At 34.6% G+C, this 25148-nt stretch overlaps 1 pseudogene; it reads right to left on the bottom strand.

The window, feature by feature from the left end:
• Positions 1-17198, bottom strand: part of LOC125113256 (spermine synthase-like) — a 62921-nt pseudogene extending 45723 nt beyond the window's left edge.
• Positions 17199-25148: the final 7950 nt, after the last annotated feature.

The raw sequence follows: 25148 nt of genomic DNA, 5'->3' as shown, positions 1-25148 counted from the left end.
GTAAACATAAATAGTATATAATTGTTTTACTGAAGAGGAAAATTAATTATACCATATTATATTTAATTATTTGTAATAAAAATATACAAAAATAGAAAATCAAATATGCAAGGAAACATCAACTGGACTTAAATAAATACCCTATCTTGAAAGAACAGGCAAGTATCAATTTTTGAGGAAAAGAACAAATCTGTAGGCTTCATTATTCCTGATTTCAATGTGTTCCAATGCAATAATAATTAAAACAGCCAAAACTGAATCAAGAAGAAATAGATCGATTGGACAGACCAATAACTAGTAATGAAATTGAATATGTAATAAAAAAAATTCCCAAAAAAACAATGTCCAGGACCAGATGGCTTCCCAAAAACATTCTATGAAGCCACCATCACCCTAATACCAAAACCAGACAAAGATACTACCAAGAAGAAAATTATAGGCCAATAAATTTGAAGAATTTAGACACAAAAATTCTCAACAAAATTCTAGCCAACCAAATCCAACAACATCTAAAAAAGATCATACACCATGACCAATCAGGATTCATCCAAAGTTCACAAGGGTGGTTCAGCATATGCAAAACAATCAAGTCATACACCATATTATCAAAAGAAAAGTCAAAAACCACAGAATCATCTCAATAGATACAGAAGAGGCATGTGACAAATCCAAATCCAATCATGATAAAAACTCCTACCAAAGTGGGTATAGAGGGAACAAACCTTAATAGTGAAAGCCATTTATGACAAACCCATAGCCTATATAATGCTCAGTGGAGAAAAGCTGAAAACCTTCCTGCTAAAATCTGGAACAAGACATGGATGCCCACTCTCACCACTTTTATTCAACATAGTATTGGAAGTCCTAGCCACAACAATAAGACTAACAAAAGAAATAAAATTATCCAAATTGAGAGAAGAGGTAAGACTGTCACTATATGCAGAAAACATGTCACTATATGCAGATATCATGATATAATACACAGAAAACCATAAGGACTCCATACAAAAACTAATTGAACTGATAAGCAAATTCAGCAAAGTAGGAGGGTACAAGATTAACATTCAGAAATTGGTTGCATTTCTATATACAAACAATGAAATATTAGAAAAGGACAATAAAATACCTTTTACAAACCACACCCCAAAAATTAAATACCTAGGAATAAACCTGTCCAAGGAAGTGAAAGACTTATATGCTGAAAACTATAAAAGTTTAATCAAGGAAATTAAAGAAGACTCAAAGAAATGGAAAGATATTCCATGCTCCTGGATTGGAAGAACTAATATTGTTAAAATGGCCATTCTACCCAGAGAAATATACAGATTCAATCCAACCCCTATGAAATTACCCATGACATTTTTCACAGAAAGAGAACAAATAATCCAAAAATTTATATGGAACCACAAAAGACCCAGAACTGCCAAAGCAATGCAGAGGGAGAAGAAAAAAAAAAAAAAAGGTAGGAGGCATAACTCTCCAAGACTTAAGACAATATCACAAACTACAGCAATAAGACAGTGTGGTACTGGTACAAAAAGAGCCATACAGACCAACGGAACAGAAGAGAGAACCCAGAAAGAAACCCAGACACCAACGGTCAATTAATCATCAACAAAGGCGGCAAGATATAAAATGGGAAAAAGACAGTCTTTTCACAGAAAGTGGTGCTTGGAAAACTGAACAGCTTCATGTACATCAATGAAACTAAAACACACCCTCACACCAGGCACAAAAATAAACTTAAAAGGGCTTAAAGACTTAAACTAAACATAAGATGACACCATCAAACTTCTAGAAGAGAACATAGCCAAAACAATCTCTGACATCAAACATACTAATGGTTTTGTAGATCAGTCTCCCAAGGCAATCAAAATAAAAACAAAAATAAACCAATGGGGCCTAATCAAACTGACAAGCTCTTGCACAGCAAAGGAAACCATAAGAAAAACAAAAAGACAACCTATGGAATGGGAGGAAATAGTTGTAAACAATGCAACCAGCAAGAGCTTAATCTCCAAAACAAATAAACAACTCATACAGCTCACCAACACAAAAAGACAAAAGAATAACAAAAAAAAAAAAAGAAAAAAAGAAAAATGGGCAGAAGACCTGAATAGACATTTCTCCAAAGAAGATATATGGATGTCGAACAGGCACATGTAAAAATGCTCAACATCACTAATTATTAGAGAAATGCACACAAAAACAATAATAAGATACCACCTCACCTGGGTCAGAATGGCAATCATTAATAAGTCTACAAATAACAAATGCTGGAGAGGGTGTGGAGAAAATGGAACACTCTTACACTTTTGGTGGAAATATAAATTGGTACAACCACTATGGAAAACAGTATGGAGGTCCTCAGACAACTAAATATATAACTACCATATGATCCAGCAATTCTACTCGTGGGCATCTATCCAGACAAAACTTTCACTGAAAAAGATACCTGCACCCCTATGTTCACTGCAGCACTATTCATAATAGCCAAGACATGGAAACAACCTAAATGTACGTTTAAATATCCAGATGAATGGATTAAGAAGATGTGGTATATATACACAACGGAATACTACTCAGCCATAAAGAAAAACAAACTAATGCCATTTGCAGAAACATGGATAGAACTAGAAATTCTAATACTAAGTGAAATAAGTCGCAAAGAGAAAGACAAATACCATATGACATCACATATCTGAAATCTAATATATGGCACAAATGAACCTATCTACAGAAAAGAAACTCCTGCCCATGGAGAACAGACTTGTGGTTGCCAATGGGGAGTGGGAGAGGAATGGGATGGACTGGGAGTTTGGGGTTGGTAGATGCAAACTACTACATTTGGAATGGATAATCAATGAGATCCTGCTGTATAGCACAGGGAACTGTATCTAATCAGCTGTGATGGAACATGATGGAGGATATTGTAAGAAAAATTATGTATATGTGTAAATGGGCTGTACAGCAGAAATTGATAGGATATTGTAAATAAACTATAATAAAATTATTAAAAATTTTTAAATTAAAAAAAGAAAACAAAACTCAAAGAAATATCTGCATTCCCACATTCATTGACTGGTACTCATGACAGCTAAGATGTGGAAACAACCCAAGTGTACCATGAAAGGTAGCTGAATAAAGAAAATGTGATACAGGATTTCCCACTGTGGCACAATGAGATCAGTGTTGACTTAGGAGCACTGGGATGCAGGTTCTGATCCCCAGCCCAGCAAAATGGGTTAAGGACCCAGCATTGCCACAGCTGTGGCTTAGGTTGCAACTGTGGCTCATATCTGATCCCTGGCCCAGAACTCCATATGCTGCAGGGTGGCCAAAAAAGAGGAAAAAATAAGGGGAAAAAAAAAAAAGGAAAGAAAATGAAGTACATAATACAATGAAATTTTACTCAACCTTAAAAATGAAGAAACCCATTTGCATCAATACTGATGAGTCTGGACGATACTGCTAAGTGAAACAAGCCAGATACAGAGGACCAATATTGCATGATTCTACCTACACTGGCATCTATAAATAGCCAAACTCATACAGAGAATCCAGTAGTAATTGCCAGGGGTTGAATGGAGGGTATAACTATCACTATTTAAAATAAATTCATTAATTGTTTCAGTTCACATTTTACAGTGCAATGATATTGTATTGTTTTAAGAAAGAATTTTAAAATTCTGTTGTTGCCTATCAGTTAAACTGGCTTACTATAACTTTCACATCTTTTAATGAAAGTGACTAAATTATGATATTCCTGGTTGTAAAGAGAAAAGGAATGAAATCTATTTCAGGGTTTAACTTTTCTAATATTTAATAATGGTGCAACTTAGTGCATTATTTCCAGCTGACTGGAAATAATGAATTATTTTTATCATTTATCATTTGTCAATGCAACTGAAGTGCTGCATTTGAGAATTATTTTATTACCTTACCCTAAAGGTATTTTGAAAGTATACAGGGAAATCTTTTGCTGGCCAGTACTTGAACTCTCAGAATAATTCTCATCCTTTTCAGTTTCTAATTTTCCCCAGTGCACTGACTTAAGCAATTGTACTTTTTGAGGCATAGAAAATATGGATTTTTTATTGTTTTGTCTACATTTTCATACTTTCATGTAAATATATAAACCTATTTCAATAATGTAAGTAAATTTTATTTCACTTTAATAATTAAATTGATATCATTAAAAGCCCCAGAAAATGTGAAGTTTTTTTTTCTTTGTGGGTCAATACGATCGTTCATATTCTTTAATTGAATTTTGCAGTCAATATTCTGTGCACTGGGAAATTACTAGAAATGAAAACTTTTCATGATATTCCTGGTTTAAGAAAGGGTAGTTACATAATTCCCTTTATAGTTTATTTTATAAATGATTTTTAATATATTTTCCCAATATTATTGTATAAATAGGTATGGTGAATTAGTATACTAAACTAACATAATTTCATGGTAACTATTATAGAGATTATAGATTCAAAGTATGTATATTTAATCATTTCATATTTCAAAGTACTATTGCTGATAATCATTTTTCTTTTTTAAATTTTTTAATGATTTCTAATTTTTCCATTATGATTGGTTTATAATGTTCTGTCAATTTTCTACTGTACAGCAAAGTGACCCAGTCATACATATACATTCTTTTTCTACATTATCCTCCACCATGCTCCATCACAAGTGACTAGATACAGTTCCCAGTGCTATACAATAGGATCTCATTGCTTATCCATTCTAAATGCAACAGTTTGCATCCAATAACCCCAGATTCTCAGTCCAGCCCACTCCCTCCCCCACCCCTGCTCTACCCCCACAAGTCTGCTCTCAAAGTCCATATGTTTCATTCCTGTGGAAATTTTCATTTGTGCCATATATTAGATTCCAGATATAAGTGCTATCATATGGTATTTGTCTTTCTCTTTCTGACTTACTTCACTTAGTATGAGAGTCTCTAGTTCCATCCATGCTGCTGCAAATGGCATGATTTTGTTCTTTTTTATGGCTGAGTAGTATTCCATTGTATATATATACCACATCTTCTTAAATCCATTCATCTGTATGTAGATGGACATTTAAGTTGTTTCCATGTCTTGGCTATTGTGAATAGTGTTACAATGTGTGTATTTTTTCAAGGAAAGTTTTGTCTGAATATATGCCCAAGGGTGGGGTTGCTGGATCATGTAGTAGTTCTATATTTAGTTGTCTGAGGTACATCCATACTGTTTTCCATAGTGGTTGTACCAATTTTCATACCCACCAACAGTGAAGGAAGGTTCGCTTTTCTCTATACCCTCCCCAGCATTTGTTATTCATGGACGTTGTTGATAATTTTAAAAATTAGAAAATACACAATCATCTGTTTTTGAAATAACATCACAACACTATTTGCTAAAATGAAGTATTTTAGAATAAACAGAGCACTACTGAAAAGCTATGTTGTTCATAATTTTTGTCCTAATCTGCTTTACTCTCAAACTCTGTCTTTTGTTCCTTGGAATTATTATGATGCAACCAAATGGAAATGTGCAATATGAGAAACTTAGTTTTCACTCTTATTTCAAATGATAATATACAACAATTTGGAAGCAATACTATTTGGGTCATCATCTTTAAAGTGGTTCTAATAAATCTTCACTAATCTTCCTTTTGAGGATAAAAAATTTTAAGAAAAATCAAGAGGACACTACATGATGGAACATCAATGAGATAGTGAAATAGGTGATTTCAGCCTGTGTCTCTCACAGAAAAACTGATATAAACAACCACCCACACTTGAAAATACCGTTGTAAGAGCTCTGGATTCCAGGTGAGAGATCAAAGCACCCAAATGGAGCACAGAAACAAGAAAAAGCCCATTGTAAAGGATAGGAGGTAAGTCACCCCTTCTCCTAAGCCCACCCAGTACAGACCTGAGAGCCTTTCCGCCATGAAGCACTCGAATGAGAAAAAGAAAATGAAGTGAACATCTAAGTCTGTCAGCTCCAGTGAGCCCCGGCTGCAAGCACACTCCTTCAGATTCTGGTTCCAGAAATGTCCTGGTGAAAAAGCCAGCCTAAGGGGACCCAAGTTCCAGGCCAGTTTCTGCAATTCCAGGATTCAGTCCCAAAGTCATGGACCAAGTGACCAGGCCTGACCACTCATGGATCATACAGCAGGAGTGCTCACAATCTCTGGCTAGTGAAGAGTTCTTTTTGGATAAGCCAGTCATAAAGACTGAAAGAAATAGTTATTACTTCAAAAGTACAGACAATACCAAAACGCTGTAAGAAAAATGAAGGCTCAAAAAAGCATGATACCAGCAAAGGAAGAAACAGCACCTTCGCTGACCCTAAAGAAGTAGAGGTCTATGAACTGGCTGACAAAGAATTAAAAACAGTCCTCTTGAGGAAGAAATGAATTGGAATTAGCAAAACAGTAACCAAAATGTGAGTTCACAAAAGGAGATAGAAACTGTAAAAAAAGGAACCAAACAAATTCCAGAGCTGAAAAACAAAATGAACTGAAAAATTAAATAAAGCTTCAACAACGGTTTCGCTCAAACAGAAGTAATCAGTGAGTTCAAAGACACATCATTTGAAATTAGCCAGTCTGGAAAAAAACCAGAGAGAGGAAAAAAAAAAAAAAAAAGGAAGCATTAAGAAAGTCTATAGCACTTAGTGCACCGTAACAGCCAAATCACTGCACGCATTCTGAGTCCCAGAGGAGCACAGAATAGGAAAAAGGGTGGAAAAACATAAAGAAATAAGGGCAAAACTTCTTAAATGTGGCGAGAGAAATGGGCACCAATATCTGTGAGACTCAAAGAACACCAAGTATACTGAATTTAAGGAAATTTTCACCAAACTGTTTTTTAATCAAATTATAAGGGCAAAGAGAGAACTCTGAAAGCAGCATGGGGGAAAAAAGGCATCACTAAAGAAACTTCCATAAGACTGTAAACGCATTTTTCAGTAGAAAATTTGCAGGCTAGGAAAGAGTTATATACAAAGTGCTAAACAAAAACGTTCCAACCAAGAATTCCATATTCAGTAAAGATGTCCTTCAGAATGCGAGGAGAGATAAAGACTTTCCCCCCAAAAAATGAAGAGAGAGTTCCCGTCGTGGCGCAGTGGTTAACGAATCCAACTAGGAACCACGAGGTTGCGGGTTTGGTCCCTGGCCTTGCTCAGTGGGTTAAGGATCCGGCGTTGCTGTGAGCTGTGGTGTAGGTTGCAGATGCGGCTCAGAACCCACATTGCTGTGGCTCTGGTGTAGACCGGTGGCTACAGCTCGGATTAGACCCCTAGCCTGGGAACCTCCATATGTCGCGGGAGTGGCCCAAGAAATGGCAAAAAAGACAAAAAAAAAAATCAAAAGAGGAGGGAATGCATCATCACGTTCCTTACAAGAAACTGAAGGGTGTTCCAGGTAAAACAAAGGGATGCTAATTAGAAACATGAAATATATAAAAGCATAAAATTCACTGGCAATGGAAAATATATAATCCAATCCAAAATACTCTATACTAAAATAGTGAAATGTAAATCACTATTAACTATAATAGTTAAAAGGTGTTAAAATTATAGCTACAGTAATTCCTTAATGGATACACATTATAAAAAGATGCAGCTTGTGATATCAGTAACAAAATATGAAGAGGACGTAAAAGTGTGGAGTTTTCATATATGATCAAAGCTGTATCTGCTTACAACAGATTATTGTAAGTAAAAGATGCTACATATAAGCCTCATGATAATCATAGTATTAAGAAAAACTAGTAGATACACAAAACATACAGAAAAAGATTATAGCATACCTTTCCAAAATGTCATCAAGTCATGAAGAAAGAGCTCAAAAGAGGAAGAAAAAATAAACTACAGAATAGTCAGAAAATAACAAAATGGCAATAGTAAAACCTTACCTATCAATAATTACTTTAAATGCAATTGGATTATCCAACTGGGCATTTGGCCGAAGTCAAACTATACTTTCCCTACAAGAGAATCAATTTAGCTTTAAGAACATACACAAACTGAAAGTGAAGGGATGGAAAAAAGACAGTCTACATAAATGGCAATCAACGAGCAGGGGTGGCTATACTTATATCAGACAAAATAGACTTTCAGTCAAAAACAGTCACAACGAAGGTCATAATATACTGATAAAAGGGTCAAATCAAGAGGATTTACAAAATGTAAATATATATGCATCCAACATCAGAGCATCTGAATATGCAAAGTAAATATTAACAGAAGTAAAAGGTTAAATAGATAGCAACACAATAATAGCATCAAACCATAACACCCTGCTTTCAACAATGGATAAAGCATTCAGACAAAAAAATCAATTAAAAAAATAGCACATTTAACATTATACATCAGTGGGCCTAAAACATGTGTATGGAACATTCCATCCAACAGCAGCTGAATACACATTCTTCTTAAGAGCACATGGAGCATTCTCCAGGAACAAAACACGTATTAATAAACTTAAGACAATTTAAATCATATAAAGTATCTTTTACAACCACAATGGAATGAACTAGAAACAAATAAGAGAAAAATGAAAAAAAAAATTACATGTGTGGAAATCAAACAACACACTCCTGGATGACCCACCAATGAATCAAAGAAAGAATCAAAAGGTAAATCAAAATTATCCTGAGATAAGTGAAACATACCAAAACTAATGAGATGAGGCAAACACCTTATTAAAACAGAAGTATACAACAATATAATGCCTAAGCTCAACAATATTTCAAAAAAAAGAGTAATTATGTGATGTGATGGAGGTGCAGGCTAACACTATGGTGATTATCATTTTGCAATATATAAGTCATCAAATCAACACACTGTATACCTAAAACTCATGTCTGTCAGTTATATAACAGTAAAAGTAAGGATGCTACCCACTCATTATGGTGACAACAACGTTATTTGAGGGAATGGATGTTATAGCCATTCTGTAACGAGCATAGAGAAGTGTCTTAAAAACATGCTAATATAGATGTTTGCAGAAGTGAAAAAATTAATTATGTGGCAAATTCACAATATAGAAGAAATGGAGAAATTATTAGAAATATACCAAATTAACAGAGTAAAAGATAAAAATCATGATCATCTGAATAGATGCAAAGAGGCATTTAACAAAATTTGACCTCGGTTCATGACAAAAAACTCTCACTGGGTGCAAGAAGGGTGAGAGGGATGAACAGGTAGATTTGGAAGATTTTTAGAGCAGGAAAAACACTCCCTGTGATATAATGACGTACCCTTTATATTATACAAATGACCAATCTCATAACATGTACAACACAAAGATTGAGCCCTGATGTAAAATACAGACTTGGGATGATGGTAATGTGTCAATGTAGATTCATCAGTTTTAACAGATGTTTTATTCTGGTTTGTGATGTTGATAATGAAGGAGTCCATGCACATGCAGAAGCCGAGGACTTACACGAAATCTCTAGATTTTTCTCTCAGTTTTGCTGTAAACCTAGCTTGCTCTAAAAAAGTAAAGTCTTTAAAAAATACTTTCAGCCATAAAATAAGACAAAGAGATATAATGTGCACATAGAGAATATAATCAAAAACATTGCAGCAACTTTATTTGGTGAAAATGGTAAACGGTCTTATTGTGATCATTTGATGATGTATAAAATACCAAATCATTGTTGTATACCTGAAACTAATACAAGAAAAACAAGTTTGAACAAATATGGAAGTGATATACCTCAATTTAATAAAGGCCAAATATAAAAAAATTCCACAGCTAACATCATACTCAACAGTGAAAAGGTCAAAGTTTTTCCTATGACACAAAGAACACAAGGGTTGCCATTCTCACCACTTCTATGCAACAAAGTACTGAAAGCCCAAACCAGAGCCTTTAGGCAACAATAAAGTATACATAATGAAATGGAAAGGAAGAAATAGTCTCTGTTTGCATCTATAGAAAACCCTAAAGGCTTGACAAAAAGATTGTTAGTACCAATAAAAGCTTCAGTACAATTGTAGGATACAAAAATCAACATGTAAAAATTAGCTGCTTTTCTATTCACTCACAATACAATATACTAAAGACAAAGAAAAGTCCATTTGAAATAATGCTAAAAATATTCAGGAATAAATTTAACCAAGATGATGAAATACTTTAAAATGAAAATTATGAGACACTGAAAGAAATTGAAAATGGAAAGAAATCTCATGTTCATTGGTTGGAAAAAAACCATATTGTTTAAATGTCTGTACAGCATAAAATGATAAACAGATACAGTACAATCTTTTATCAAATTTCCAGTGGTATTTTTCACAGAAGTAGAAACTATTCTGAAGTTAGCTGGCAGTAAAGAAGGTAATGAGATAGCTGGATTTTGCATATATCAGAGAGTTACGACCAACAGATTTATTGACTGATTGGGTAGGAGCTGCGAGGGGAAAAAAAAAAAAAGGGATAAAAAGATGTTATCAAGGTTTCAGGTCTGATGGAGAAGATGAAGTGTTCAGCTCTGTGTTATTTTCAAGCTGTCTATTGGATATTTTAATAGAGATAGTGAATATCAATTTGAATTTATAAATCTGCAATTCAATAGATAAGTCTCGTCTAAAGATGCTCTTTTAGATGTCAGGAGTGTGTCTTTGGTATTTGAAACACAGAATGAATAAAATCACAAAGGAAGTGTGTGCAAAGAAAAAGTAACCAAAAGTGAAACAAACTACTTTTAGCTTATGTGTCAGAGAGATGAAATGTAAACCAGCAAACATAACAAAAAGAAGAGCCTAGTGAATTACAAGGAAAACTGGGTTAGTGCAGTATCCCGAAAGTCAAGGACTCAAAACTGTTCACTTGCGGTAAATAATATGAACATTACTTTTAGTCTGGAAAACAAATAGTTTGTGTTTGCTATAAAGTCTTATTGGAGCAGCTTTATGAGAAACAGGTTAACAAGAAAAGGGAGGAGTTCCCATCGTGGCACAGCAGAAATGAATCCGACTAGGAACCATGAGGTTGTGGGTTCGATCCCTGGCCTTGTTCAGTGGATTAAGGATCCAGCATTGCCATGAGCTATGGAGTAGGTCGCAGACGTGGCTCGGATCCCACATTGCTGTGGCTCTGGCGTAGGCCGGCGGCAACAGCTCTGATTGGACCCCTAGCCTGGGAACCTCCATATGCCACGGGTGTAGCCCTCAAAATGACAAAAGATAAAAGAAGAAAAGGGAAATACTGGAGTCTAAGTTCTTGAGTTATTGTTAGTGTACTAGATGAATGAAGTAAAAACAGTGGAGGAGTCCTGGGTTAAGGAAGTTGTAGTTTTTCCTTAGAACAGGAGGTTTGAAATATACTTTCATGCTAATAATGATAAAACTGACAAATAAAAACAATGATTCACAGAAAAGGGTAATAATAGACTGACAGTAAAATTTATTAGTTAAGAGGGATGGGAACCAGTGTAAAAGCACTGAAGCTGGGTTTGATAGGAGTATGACATTTTTCTCCACCATAGAGGATAGAAACAGGTAGGTTGGTTCAGATAGTGATGGCAGGCTGCAGATGAATTATTACTTTGATTGCTGCACTTCTCTCAGGAAAATAGAAAGAAGCACATATCCTATAGTAAGAACAACTGGAGGGTTGCTGGGACTGAGGTGCTGTTGGTAAAATTAGAAAAAAGTGAAAATATCAATTATTTCTAGTGTATTGGAATAGTAAAAATAAGGAAAGACATTCTGATGCTTGTTAACACTTGTTAGTGGCTAAATCTAAATTTATGTCCACAGATATAGTGGCTGCAGTAGTGGGAGAAGATATGCTAAATGGAAGGGTGAAAAGATAAAACTGAGAGACTAGATTATAGGAGGGGACATTGAAATTACCCAGAATTACTGTTAAGAGGAGTACTGAAGAGAACAGTGGGCCAATAATCAGTCTTTATAGGATGCTTAGAGCAACTGAGGTCTCTGCAGGGCCATGAAAAAGGGCAATAGGAGGAGGTACAACACATGATACAAGAATGAAATGGCAAGTTTGGGGGAAAGGGAAGGGCAATATTCTGAAAGTACCAATGAAAGAGCGATCTTATGCCCACACCCAGTGGAATGAGGAGTTACTAAACAGCCACTTCTGTTATTCAATCTCTTATTTCATTTTCTGCCTTTATACTCTGTTGTAAAGGCACACTGAAAAAGGAAATTAAGGATGAAAGCATTTTTAGAGCAATCCATACACGAACTAAAGAGATTTTATGTAGTATTATACATCTATACTAATTTGTTATAGTTTGTGACTCATAATTTTAATTTCAGTCAATGCAACATGTTGCTACTATATTACTATTCCATATAGTAGTGAAGACACCAGAATGAATAAAATGCTACCCTTCAAATTAAGAAGATCAAACACTAGGGCAAGAGACAAAAAAATTCCTGACTATAATTCAATGTTTGAGAGAGAAAGCAAAAATGTAACGTAAAAATGCTAAGCATTAAAAAAAGCTGTATAGAGTTAGTAAAACCTGGACTCTGTAACGATGTGTGAGTGGAAATGTGTCTGTGATATAGACTATTATTAAAATATGTATTTTGAATGAATTATTAAATGAGGAAAAGCACATAGAATGAAAATGATTTATCCAAGTATTTGGGAGATTTGCTAAATATTTAATGGTCTGATGTGGGTTCATATCTGAAGAGCAGCCCATACAACAGAAACAGAAATTAGTATGAGGTCAGACATGAGGAAGCTTTTTAGAATTCTAAGGTGTTCCTATGGTGAACTTTGTTCTTTGCAGGTATTATTAGTCATAGAGAATGTTCTGTGATCCAGTACACTTGTGAAACAACACAAACTGTTCCTCTTATACGTTATGGATTCTTACAAAGCTCTTGAACCTACAGTTAACACAGACTTTTCCAAAAATGTCTGACTACAGTATTGATAAGCACTTTGTTGTTCTTATAAGTAGCAAAATAAGTATACAAAATAGTCAAGAAGTGTACATTCTGTCTCGCATATGTGAAAAGACACAAAACAGCTCACAGAATTGAGAACAAACTCCAGAAACTATGGTGTCTGTCCCTACAACTGTGACTAGCCCTATGAATCTCTACTTAACAATGACTGATTTCGTTCTGCCCTCAGATGGATATACGGATAGGTATTTGCTCTATTCTGGCTTCTGGCTCTCCAGTATCACTTTACCACTTTTTTTTTTTTTTTTTTTTTTAGCAGTACCAACTCAAATCTCATGGAAAAATATAAGTGGATAATCTGGATTATGTGTCCACCAATGTGTGCTGGTGGTAGGGATTGTGGATTAGATATATTAAAGATAGAGAAACAGGATAGCTTACTACCACACAATTTCCACTACAAAACTAACTCCTACTAACATACTTTGAAATTTCTAAGCCTCTACCTTCATATTTGTTCATTAAACATCTCTCAAAACTTAGTAGTTAATGTTTTAAACATTTATGTATTTCTTCAGTCTATGCTATTCAGTTACGGTTAATATAGACCAATTTAAAAACAAAATTATGTCTGAAAAAGTAAATTTTATGATAGGAATATTTGGGTGCTTTGCATCATGCTTTTCTCTTTTTCTCTCTCATTCCTGGCCTTTCTATTCACCTACTTATGGAAAAGCTTAGTTTGTTCCCCTTAAATTAGTTTAAGAATTTTACAAGAATATGCTGCTCTGTAAAGTGTGAATTACCCTATGTACTCTCTTGACCACATTTCCATAAAAAGGAAGAGCATTGTTTCAGGTTCAATAAAAGTGCTTGTGCTGAAAAATGGAGAGAACTCTTCATGTCTCTCTTCTCATGGAGCTTCCATGTTAGCAAGGGGGATGGGAGAAAACTCTAAATAAATTTAATAAGAATATCAAGTGGTGACATAACAGTAAGAAAGAGTACAATTTTTTTAAGTGTTTTTATTTTTTGTCTTTTTTGGGCCATACCCATGGCATATGGATATTTCCCAGGCGAGGGATTGAATCGGAGCTATAGCTGCTGGCCTATATCACAGTCACAGCAATACAGGATCTGAACTGCGCCTGTGACCGACACCTAAGCTCAGCTCGCAGCAACATCAGATCCTTAACACACTGAGCAAGGCCAGGGATCGAACCTGCTTCCTCATGGATACTACTGGGGTTTGCTACCATTGAGCCACAATGGTACAATTTTTGATTGGCTAATTAAGGCATCTTTTGATTAGGTCATTTTAAAAAGAAATCTGAACAAATGTGAAGCTTTGTACAGCAAAGGAAACCAATGACAAAATGAAAAGATAACCTACTGAATGGAATAAAATACTTGCAAGTGATGTGGCTGATAAGGGATTAATAGCCAACATAAATAGTTCATACAACTCAATATCAAAAAACCAAACAAATGACAAAAAAAAAAGGGCAGAACAACTGAACATTTTCCCAAAGAAAATGCAGAGAAAACGCAGATGGCCAACAGTCACAGATTAGCATTGCTAATCAACAGGGAAACTGAAATCAAAATCGCCATAAAATATCACCTCATACCTGTCAGAATGACTATCATCTAAAACAGCCGAAACAGCAAATGTTGGCAAGGATGTGGAGAAAAGGGAACCCCTCCCCCCGCCACACTACTAGTAGGAATGTAAATTGGTACAGCCACTGTGGAAAACAATATGGAGGTTTTCCTAAAACTAAAAACAGAACTATCATATGACCAGCAATTTCACTCCTGGGCATATATCCAGAACAAATGAAAAGTTGAACTTTAAAAGATAAATGCACACAATGTTTAGAGCAGCATCATTCTATAACTGCCAAGATATGGAAGCAACTTAAGTGCTTCCATCAACAGATAAATGGATAAAGAAGATATGTGATACATATATACAATGGAATACAAATCAGCCATAAAAACAGAATAAAATTGTGCAATTTGCAGCAATATAGGTAGATGTGGAAAATATTATGCTAAGTGAAATAAGCCAGACAAATACTGTGTGATAGCATTTATATGTGGAATATAAAAAAAATTAATGAATAAATTAAAAAAGAAGCAGACACACAGAACAAACTTGTGATTATTAGTGGGGAGAGGATAAAGGGGAGGAGCAAGATGGGGGCAGAAGAAAAAAGGGTTATTATGGGATTATATGACATCATGTGTGTGAAACTTTTGAAAACTGTAAAGCACTATAGAATTTAAATAATCTTTCAATTATATAAAAATTTTAAAAATTAAAAAGAAAGCTGAGGGAAGGAGGTAATGAGCTTTGAAAAACACCTAAGGGAAGTGAGATCCAAGCAGCAGAATCTTGTGTTTGTAGTTGCTCAGGTGGACATGTGAGCAAAAGTATGTTTGAGGAAAACAAAGGCCAATTTAACTTAACTTAAAAGTTATGAGACAATGATAATGACCTAAGTAGCATACTAGATGTTTTGTCTACTTTGCATTTGTAAAATCCTAGCCCTTAACTCATTTATAGTAACGTAATTATCATAATGATCCTATGGCAAATATTGTTCTATCTCACAAGCAAGATATTGTTCTATCTCACAAACAGAAAGGTTAGGTAACTTCCTCAAAAATTTTAGCTGATATGTAGGGATCTAGATCTTAAATCTGAAGCACTCTGATGCCATGTTATGACAAATTTCCATTGGATTTTAGATAAATAATTGTTACCTAGCTAGCAGGAAATTATCCCATTCTACTCTCATGTCCAGTTCAGGCATTTATAGATCATGATGCAAAATCTCCCTACTGGTTTTGACATTAAATATGATGTACTGGTTAAAAAAATATATAGAATTTGTACATCAAGAGTTCTCTTTCATTTAAAATTTCACATTGAGTGAAAAGCTCCCATGTAATTTTCTTTCACTTTACTAATAGAGGAGTAAAGCCTTTTTTTTTTTTCTATCTCAATATATATAATTTGTTAGCAAAACTCAGTTTTGTAGAAATCACTATACCATTGTGTAAGCCAGATGTGAGCTAGGCACTTCGCCTCTCAGATCAGATTAAACGTGACCCAAATCACAATTTTATGAATATATAAAATTCCAGAAAAGGATTTAAAATTTTCAGCAATTCCTCTTCTTTTCTATCTTTAAGATACCTTGGTTATGAAATCCAGCATGTTAAGTGGTTTCTGTGAAAAATAATACCTTCACACCTTAGTTAGGAAGTTAATGGCTTTACAAAGATTTTCATGATGATTCTTCTTAGCTCTTGAGTCCATGCTATTTTCATTTTCTATTTACTTCATTTCTCATAGAAACTCAGGAATGTTTCCCCTGTTTCGTGCACAACAGTACTTTATAAATAGTCAGGCCTGAAATTTCTCACCTAATAACTCAAAATAATATCAGAGTTTATTCTTTACTACCTGTGTGCAAAGGTCAAATACACACATACTCTCTCACTATCCAATCAAAAAAATAATGAAAATACCTTCTAAAAGGGTAGAAAATAAGTTTTTTAGTTTGATAACGATGGTGTTAATGCTGTACCAAAAACTGTCATTTAACTTATCCCCAGGAAACACTGAATATGTCCAAATACATTTTAAATTGACAATGTCCCTGACATATGATGCTACCATAACAAGTACAATTTAATTTAGGACAATATTGCGGATGCTGTGTCTCTTCTTCCAGAAGGAAATGCTGGCAAACTCATTTATACAGACCATTGTCAATCTCGGGCTGCTTTTTTAGGCTTATGTGATTATCTCAATTGGGTGTTTTTGATAAAATAAACAGCTGGAGTTGACTTAGCACTGGGCTTGAAGAGGTGATAGCATAGTTAAAACTAAACCGAACCCTATTAGATTACATAAAATGAGAAGGGCGGGATGTATTAGGAAAAGAAAGAGAAATTTGTTAACTTAGCCCTTGAAGAGGTACTAGGATCAGGAGCTATGGCTCTAGACTGGAAAGTTCAAAATAAGATTGAGATGGGTAAGTTTTACTTAATTATAATGACACACACACACACATATATATTATGCACAACAGTATATACTGTATTTTCTGTATTATATATTATATATGAAGCATAGAGAATTTCAAATTGGCTTAGAGTTTGTCATGGTGTTGAAAAAACATCAGACTGTTTACCTTCAGGGTGGGTTGCAGACTGTGTGTATGAGGGAAGAGAGAGGTATAAAAGTGCTGTTGCTATTGCTCATTTCTGGGATTACCCCATCACGATTTTAACTAAAGCAAGTAGAAAATGGCTACAGTTATTCATGGTTACAGTAATAATAGAAGCAAAATAGTATTATGAAAACTTTCCTGGGCTAGTAGACAGAAATTCAGGCTTCTACTTACTTTCTACAATGAAATGCCTACATTATGTGAAAGCCATTGCCTTTCTGATCTTTATGTTCATTTATTTCTATCATTAAGATAAGAACCTCACCCAAATGAACAGTTGCATTATATTTTAGAAAAACATATTTTAAATGCATAAAAGTGCTTTAAAATGCTTGTATTTCTCTTGAAAATATTACATATTTGTATTAAACGCTTTGTTATTCTACAATTATCTTTTCTGTGACACCACATGTATTGATCTACATTTAGTCAATCTGGGATGACTGCTTCAGAGACTTCAGTTCAAGACTCTTGCCTCATCTGGAAAGTATTTCTGGGTTGGCAGAAACAAATCTTCATGTAGATATTCAGGAGATGTCAACTCCAATGGCATAAAGAAGGTTGAAAATGACAGGACATGGTTTGTCACTGGAAGTGGTTCCAAAAGAATGAAGTTAATAATATATAGGGCAGACATTCAATCAGGCAGCTGTCTCAGATCAGCTAGAAAATGGTCTTAACAGACAAATCTGTAAAATAGTTGCCAGATGTTTGACACCTAAATATTAAAGTGGGTCACCCATGACTCCCTCTACTCAGAGGAATTTCATAGAAGGTGATAGCACGAACTTTTATGATTAGAACCATGGAAGCTTGAAGTTGGGAGTTTAGCTTGAGACTTGACAGTGATTACCTTAACCCAATACATCAAATTTTTTCATGATATCCCCATCTGATGATTCAGTGCTGATAAAACAGATCTAGTCTTGTGAATCTCACTACCTTACCAACCATAATACAATATTTGGAAACAATTTTAGATACTATCAGTGACATTTTGAGAGACTTCTAAGCTATTTTGTCAGATTAGTTCTAAGGCAAATATTTTTCTTCCACAATGGTTAATAATAATAGAAAGAACACCAATAACAAATGCACCAATAGCAGAGAGGTAAGGAAGCATAACCTAAAGAAATTAATTTTTGAGTATTTTGATCAAAAGAGTTAACTATTACCAAGAGAAGAGCCAAAAGGTAGTGATATAAAGGCTCAGAAGATTGGCTTCTATGGAAAGGTAGCCAGTAAGATAGCCTCAAATGATCCCATCCCCTGGTATTCAGTAAATCTCCTTTGAGTATGGGCTGGACATTTCTAATAATAAAAATGTGGTAAAGTTATAAAGCATCCTTATACTAGGTTATAAAATGGCTTTGGCTTCTATCCTGGGTTATGTGTCTTTCTCTGATCATACACATAAGGTAAGATGCCATGTTACACAGCTTGTATGGCGAGGCCCACATGACATACTGAGAAACAGGCCATCAGCTCAACAAAACATGATGCACTAAAGACCACCACCAACTATGTGAGGAACTGAGAAATGCTAGCAAACTCTTCTAGACAGACCATTGTCAACCCTGGGCTGCTTTTTTAGGCTTATCTGATTATCTCAATTGGGATAAAAACCTTTGGCCTAAGTTTTTAAATGACTACTACCTAGATGATATCCTGACTTCAAACTGATGAGAATACTGAGGAAAAGCCATTCACAGCTAAGCTGCTCCTGAATTCCTCACCCACAGAAATTGGGGTAATTTTTTTTTTTTTTGGTCTTTTTAGGGCCAAACCCATGACATAAGGAAGTTCCCAGGCAAGGGGTGGATTCTGGGCCTTAGCCGCTGGCCTACACCACAGCCACAGCAATGCCAGATCCAAGCTGCATCCTTGACCTATACCACAGCTCATGGCAACACCACATCCTTAACCCTCTGAGAGAGGCCAGGGATCAAACCCATCCTCAGGGATACTAGTCGGGTTCATTACCACTGAGCCACGATGGGAACTCCCTGAATTTTTTTATTTGCTAAGTATGGGGATAATTTGTTCCACAGAAATGGGTAACCAATATACCTGCAGATCCCAGAAGTCATACTGACTGGAAAGTAAGTGAGTAGCTCCTAGAGAGAGAAAAATATTCAGAGAAGCAATGGGTAGATAAGGGAAGGACTCATGTTCCTTAAGTTCTGTGGCAAGGGAAGAGACTGCACAGGATCACATATGGAATCAGAAGCTTTGCATTATTCCCTACGAGAACGACATATATTTTAATCTTAAATAAAAAGAATCTTAAAAGAACAACAAATCAAGCATTTTAAAAGACCACACTACCAAAGCTAGCTAACTACTTCTCCCTTCATCACACACTCTAGTCTGACTCAGTTTTGTTTTGTTTTGAAAAGGAATAAGAAATATTCACCGATTTAACTGTGGCTGAGTGTGAAAAATAACAATTTCTCAGTTACCGTTTAAAAAAAAAAAAAGATCTTATTCATCCATATCAGAGACCTGTTAGTATAAGCAAAATTAGAGGAATGAATGCACCACCTAATCATATAATAGCACCCCCAATTCCCTACCATAACTCAACATAAAAGGATGATATTGAAAGGTGGAAAGTACAAATAAACAACTAACTTTCCACACAACACAGAAAGTTATTAAAGAATTACACTCAAAGCACCAGGCATAAAAAGTTTTTCAGAAAATTATTACCAAATGTTTAATTTCGGATGTAAACTGTATTACTAATTGTTTCAAAGCACTGAAAGAAAACTCCTTACTTCTTATAAAGTAAGCATAACATCAATAGCTGAACCTGATAAACAGAGTATAAATGAAAAGAACCAATATTGCTTACTAATATCTAGACAGAAATTAAATAACAGTAGTAATTACAATACTACATTAAGAAAATAGCATACTATGAGCATGATTTTTTCCAAGAATGTACGATTATTTCCATTTTAGAAAATCTATTAAAATCTTACAGTACTGGAGTTCCTGTCACGGCACAGTGGTTAATGAATCCGACTAGGAACCATGAGGTTGCGAGTTCAATCCCTGGCCTTACTCAGTGGGTTAAGCATTCGGTGTTGCCGTGAGCTGTGGTGTAGGTCCCAGACGTGGCTCAGATCCCTCATTGCTGTGGCTATGGCGTAGGCCGGCAGCTACAGCTCCAATTTACCCCTAGCCTGGGAACCTCCATATGCCGCAGGAGCAGCCCTAGAAAAGGCAAAAAGACAAAAAAAAAAAAATCTTACAACACATTAATCGTTCTAAGCAGAAAAACCATATGCTTATCTCTACAGATGCTGAACAAGTTTTGAAAATATTTAATATGCATTTCTGGTATAAGTACATTGGAAAATAAAAATTTAAAAATACTTTCTTAAAATGATTCACGCATGTGCATCTGCACAGACAACTGCCTTTTAGACTTCAAGTCATTATCTCACTAAATGAAGAAACACTCATATCCTGACCACCTTATAGCCTGAACACCAAGATCAGAAACAAGGTAAAGATTCCATTATCTCTTATACTTCTCAATGTCGTACATGAGATACCAGTCAATGCAATTAAATAAAAGTTAGAAGCACAAGAAATGGTGAGTAAATATCAAATGGTCTCTATTTGTGAATGATAGAGGGTTAACCTGAAAATTTGAAGAAAATCAATGATAAAACTGGTAGGAACAATGAAAAAATACACATTTAACAGAATATAAAAGTAACACAGGAAAAAAAAAAAACATGAAGCCTTCTTATATCCAATAAAGAGAGTTAGAAGGAACAGTGTAAAAGGAAACAATAATGGGAGCAAACAATTTGAAGTTGTTAAGAAACTTGTAAAACCTTTATGAGGAAAAAAATTTTTAAAACTTCTGGATGACAAAAAGGTACACTTGAGAAAATGGAAAATATCTCCCTAGTCGTGATTATGATGACAATATTATAAAAGATAATCAGTTTTCCCCAAAATACTTTATAAAGTTAATTCATTTCTAATGAGAAATACCCATGATCTTTTTTAGATTTTTAGGTAAGTTGATACTAAAGTTTGTATGAAGAAACAAACATACAGAAACAGCTATAAAAATATTGAGAAAACAGAGCATGAGAGGAGCAAGCCCATGTGGACATTAATACATACTATAAAAAAACTTTAAAATAACATTATGATCCTGGTCTAAGACTAGAAAAATAGAACAGGAAAGCAAAAATAGAACCAAGTACATATGGAAATTTAGTATACACTAAAGGTGACATCTCCTATGACAAGAGCAAATACGAACTTTTAAATAAGTGGATTTTAAAAAGAGATACAATTTAGACCAGTATTCTTAATAACACAAAATAGAATTCCAAATGGGTGAGAGATTTAAATGTGAAAAAATACAACTATGCAAAAAAAAAGTACATTTAGTATGGACAAGGGATGACTGTTCTACTTATGATTCAAAATGCAAGGCAAAATGAAGAAAATATTTTAAAAATCTGACTACATAATTCTTTTTTTTCAAAAACACCATCACAAAATCAATATACAACTGATAAAGTGAAAAATACATTCACCTCTGGTCACCATAAGGGCTCCACTGTCTTTTTTTTGTTGTTGTTGTCTTTTTGCTGTTGCTTTGGGCCGCTCCCACGGCATATGGAGGTTCCCAGGCTAGGGGTCGAATCGGGGCTGCAGCCACCAGCCTACACCAGAGCCACAGCAACGCGGGATCCGAGCCACGTCTGCAACCTACACCACAGCTCATGGCAACGCTGGATCCTTAACCCACTGAGCAAGGCCAGGGATTGAACCTGCAACCTCATGGTTCCTGGTCGGATCTGTTAATCACTGAGCCACGACAGGAACTCCTCCACTGTCTTTAAGTAGTGCCTCCACCTGCCAAAGTTGCCAGATGAGATACAAGAGGTCTACCAAAATTTTAATTTAAAAAAAAAGAGAGGTTTTTTTTTTTTTGGGGGGGGGGGAGATCAAGTGTGAACTCTATCTGTACAGTGACCTTGCCCACATACGTGCAGTACAGTGTGAGTGGATAAGGATAATAGCTTTAAGGCATATTCCACATGACAATTCAGTGCAGAGACAGGAAAACAGCCGTATTTGTTCATAATGACCCACTAATCACTGCATTCGGTAATGAATTATGTCCCTACTCTTTCACTTTCTCATTTCCTCCAGTGTGGTGAGACCACATCTGAAAGGAACTGGCCACATCTCAATCTTTTTATTTATTTATTTTGTCTTTTTGTCTTCTAGGGCCGCACCCAGAGCATTTGCAAGTTCCCAGGCTCGGGGTCAAACCTGAGCTGTAGCCACCAGCCTACACCACAGCCACCCCAGATCCTTAACCCACTGAGCAAGGCTAGAGATCGAACCTGTGTCCTCATGAATGCCCGTCAGGTTTGTTAACCACTAAGCCATGACGGTAACTCTTCCAGTCTTCTTTTTAAAGGAAACAAAACAGATACACTCCAGCAGTAATTTAAATCTATTTAATTTTTAAATAGTTGAAAATAATGTGTTTTACAGGGTGTTTATAAATATTTTACTTAATATGAATCTAACACCATTCTTATAAATGTATCCAATGAAATCTAAATACAATAGTGATTATATGTAATCTAAAAGCTATAAAAATTAATGTTCAAGATGTACAGTTTTATGAATTTTACCTCATATACAGATTCATAGATTCTTCATCAAAATAAGGGTATAGAACTTATTTTAACCCTCCCCCCCGAAAAAAAGTTTCTTGGACTTGACTTTTCAAGCTCCATTTCATTTTACCCCTAATCCTTGATGAGTATTGATTTATTACTCACTGCCGTAGTTTTGTCCTATCCAGAATATCATATGAATTGAATACAAAATGCAATATTTTGAGACTTATTTTACACACAATTTTGATTCATAAATGTTGCATGTTCAATGTTTTTGTTGATACTGAATGGATGTATAACAATTTGTTTATACAGAATCAGTTGAATAACATGCGATTCAACTTATTTTTGACAGTTGTGAATAAAGCTGCTGTAAACATTAATGTGTAGCTTCTGTGTGAGAATAAGCTTTTATTTCTTCAAGGAAAATGAGAAGGACTGAGAATGCTGGATCATATAAAAACTAGAGATTTAACTTTATGATAAACTTACAAGATATTTTCCAGAGTGGCTGGATGATTTTACATTATAAACTATATTAAAGTTTGTTATGTGTGCCTTCTTAACAGATGCTGTAGTGGTTTCTCTTTTTGTTTTTAACTACACTTTCCTAGTGGATAATGATGTTGAGCATCTATATATGTGCTTAATTGCTATCATATATCTTCTCTGGTGAAAGATCTTTTGAAATATTTTCCCTATAAGTCAGTAGTTTTTCTTATTGATATTTTAGTATTTCTTACATTCTGAATATGTCTTTTGTTGGATGCACAATTTACAAATATATTTACTCCAGTTTGTACCTTGTGTCTTCATTCTATTAGCAATATCCAGGAGAAAATTTTGATTTTTCATGAAGTCCAATTTATCCATATTTTATTTTAAAGATCACACTTTGGTTTCATATCAAGAACACTTTCTCCAACTCAAGGCCATGAAGATTATGCCCTATGTTTCCCTCTAAAAATGTTAAGAGGCCTGTGTTTCACACTAAGATGTATTTTGAATTAACTTTTGGTAAATGTGAAACAGATGAAAATTTATTTTGGTCTGCCTAATTAATACATCACAGTTTTCTGAAAAGACTATACTTTCTCCACTGCATTGTTTTTGGGATTTTTGTTAGATCAATTAACAGTATTTGAATGGATTTATTTATGGAGTCTATTGAGTTTCACTGATTATATAGATATTCTTTCACTGATACATTTTCACGGTTAATGCAACTTTATAATGAGTCTAAAAAGCACACTGTATGAGTCTTTCATATTTTTCAGTATTGCTTTGCTTATTCTGATTCTTTTTATTTTGCATATATAAAGTCAGATTGTATTTACAAATTTTCCAAGGAAATATTGATTGAAATGTCATTAAATCTATAGATTAAATTGGGGAGAATGGATTTGCACTATGTTGAATATTAAAATCCATGAGCATTCCTTTCACTCTTTTGTAACGTTTGGCACACAGTTTCTGCATATTTCTTTAGATGTACAAAAATATATTTCCGTTTGGGGGTGGAAGGCTATGATAAATGGTACTGGTATATTTATAGTTGTTGCTCCTGTTCATTTAATTTTCAATTATTTGTTATTAGCATATAGAGATATAATAGAATTTTATTAAATGATTGTGTCATGAGATTATCTTAAATCCACTGATTAGTTCTAGGAGATTTTGTGTAGATATTCTGGGGATTTTAACTAGAATATTCATGTAATTTGAGGACTGCATTTCTTCCTTCCCAAATTTTATGTCATTTCTTTTTCTTTCCTTATTGCTTTTGCTAAGATTTCAGTATAATGAGGAATAAGGGTAATAAAGAGTCATCACCCTTGCCTAATACTGATATTTTTAGAGGGAAAATCAAGTTATTCATCACTAAATATGTTAGCTGAAGGGCTGTTTTGGATGACCTCATTAGGTTGAAGAAGTTCACTTCTATCAAAATTGTCTAGGTTTTAAAATCATGAATGGTAGTTTAAATTATTTTTCTGTATCAATTGAGATCATGTGCTTTCATAATTATTAATATGGCAGAACTTACTAATTTTGAAAATAAAAAACTGAAACTGATTTTAGCCTCAAAGTAATGTTGTCTCATAAAAATAAGTTAGGAAGCATGTTCTATTTTTGGAAGATACTGTATATAATTATTGATATTTATTGTTTAACTGATGAACTGAATTTGCCAGTGTAACCACCTGAACTGGAGTTTATTATGAAAGTGTTTTGTTTTGTTTTGCTACGCTCACGGCATATGGAGTTCCTAGGCTAGAGGTCAAATCAGAGCTGCAGCTGCTGGCCTACCTATAGCCACA

This window comes from Phacochoerus africanus, chromosome 13 (genome assembly GCF_016906955.1).
Source record: "Phacochoerus africanus isolate WHEZ1 chromosome 13, ROS_Pafr_v1, whole genome shotgun sequence".
NCBI lineage: Eukaryota > Metazoa > Chordata > Mammalia > Artiodactyla > Suidae > Phacochoerus > Phacochoerus africanus.
This window is presented reverse-complemented; position numbering and strand designations above follow the sequence as displayed.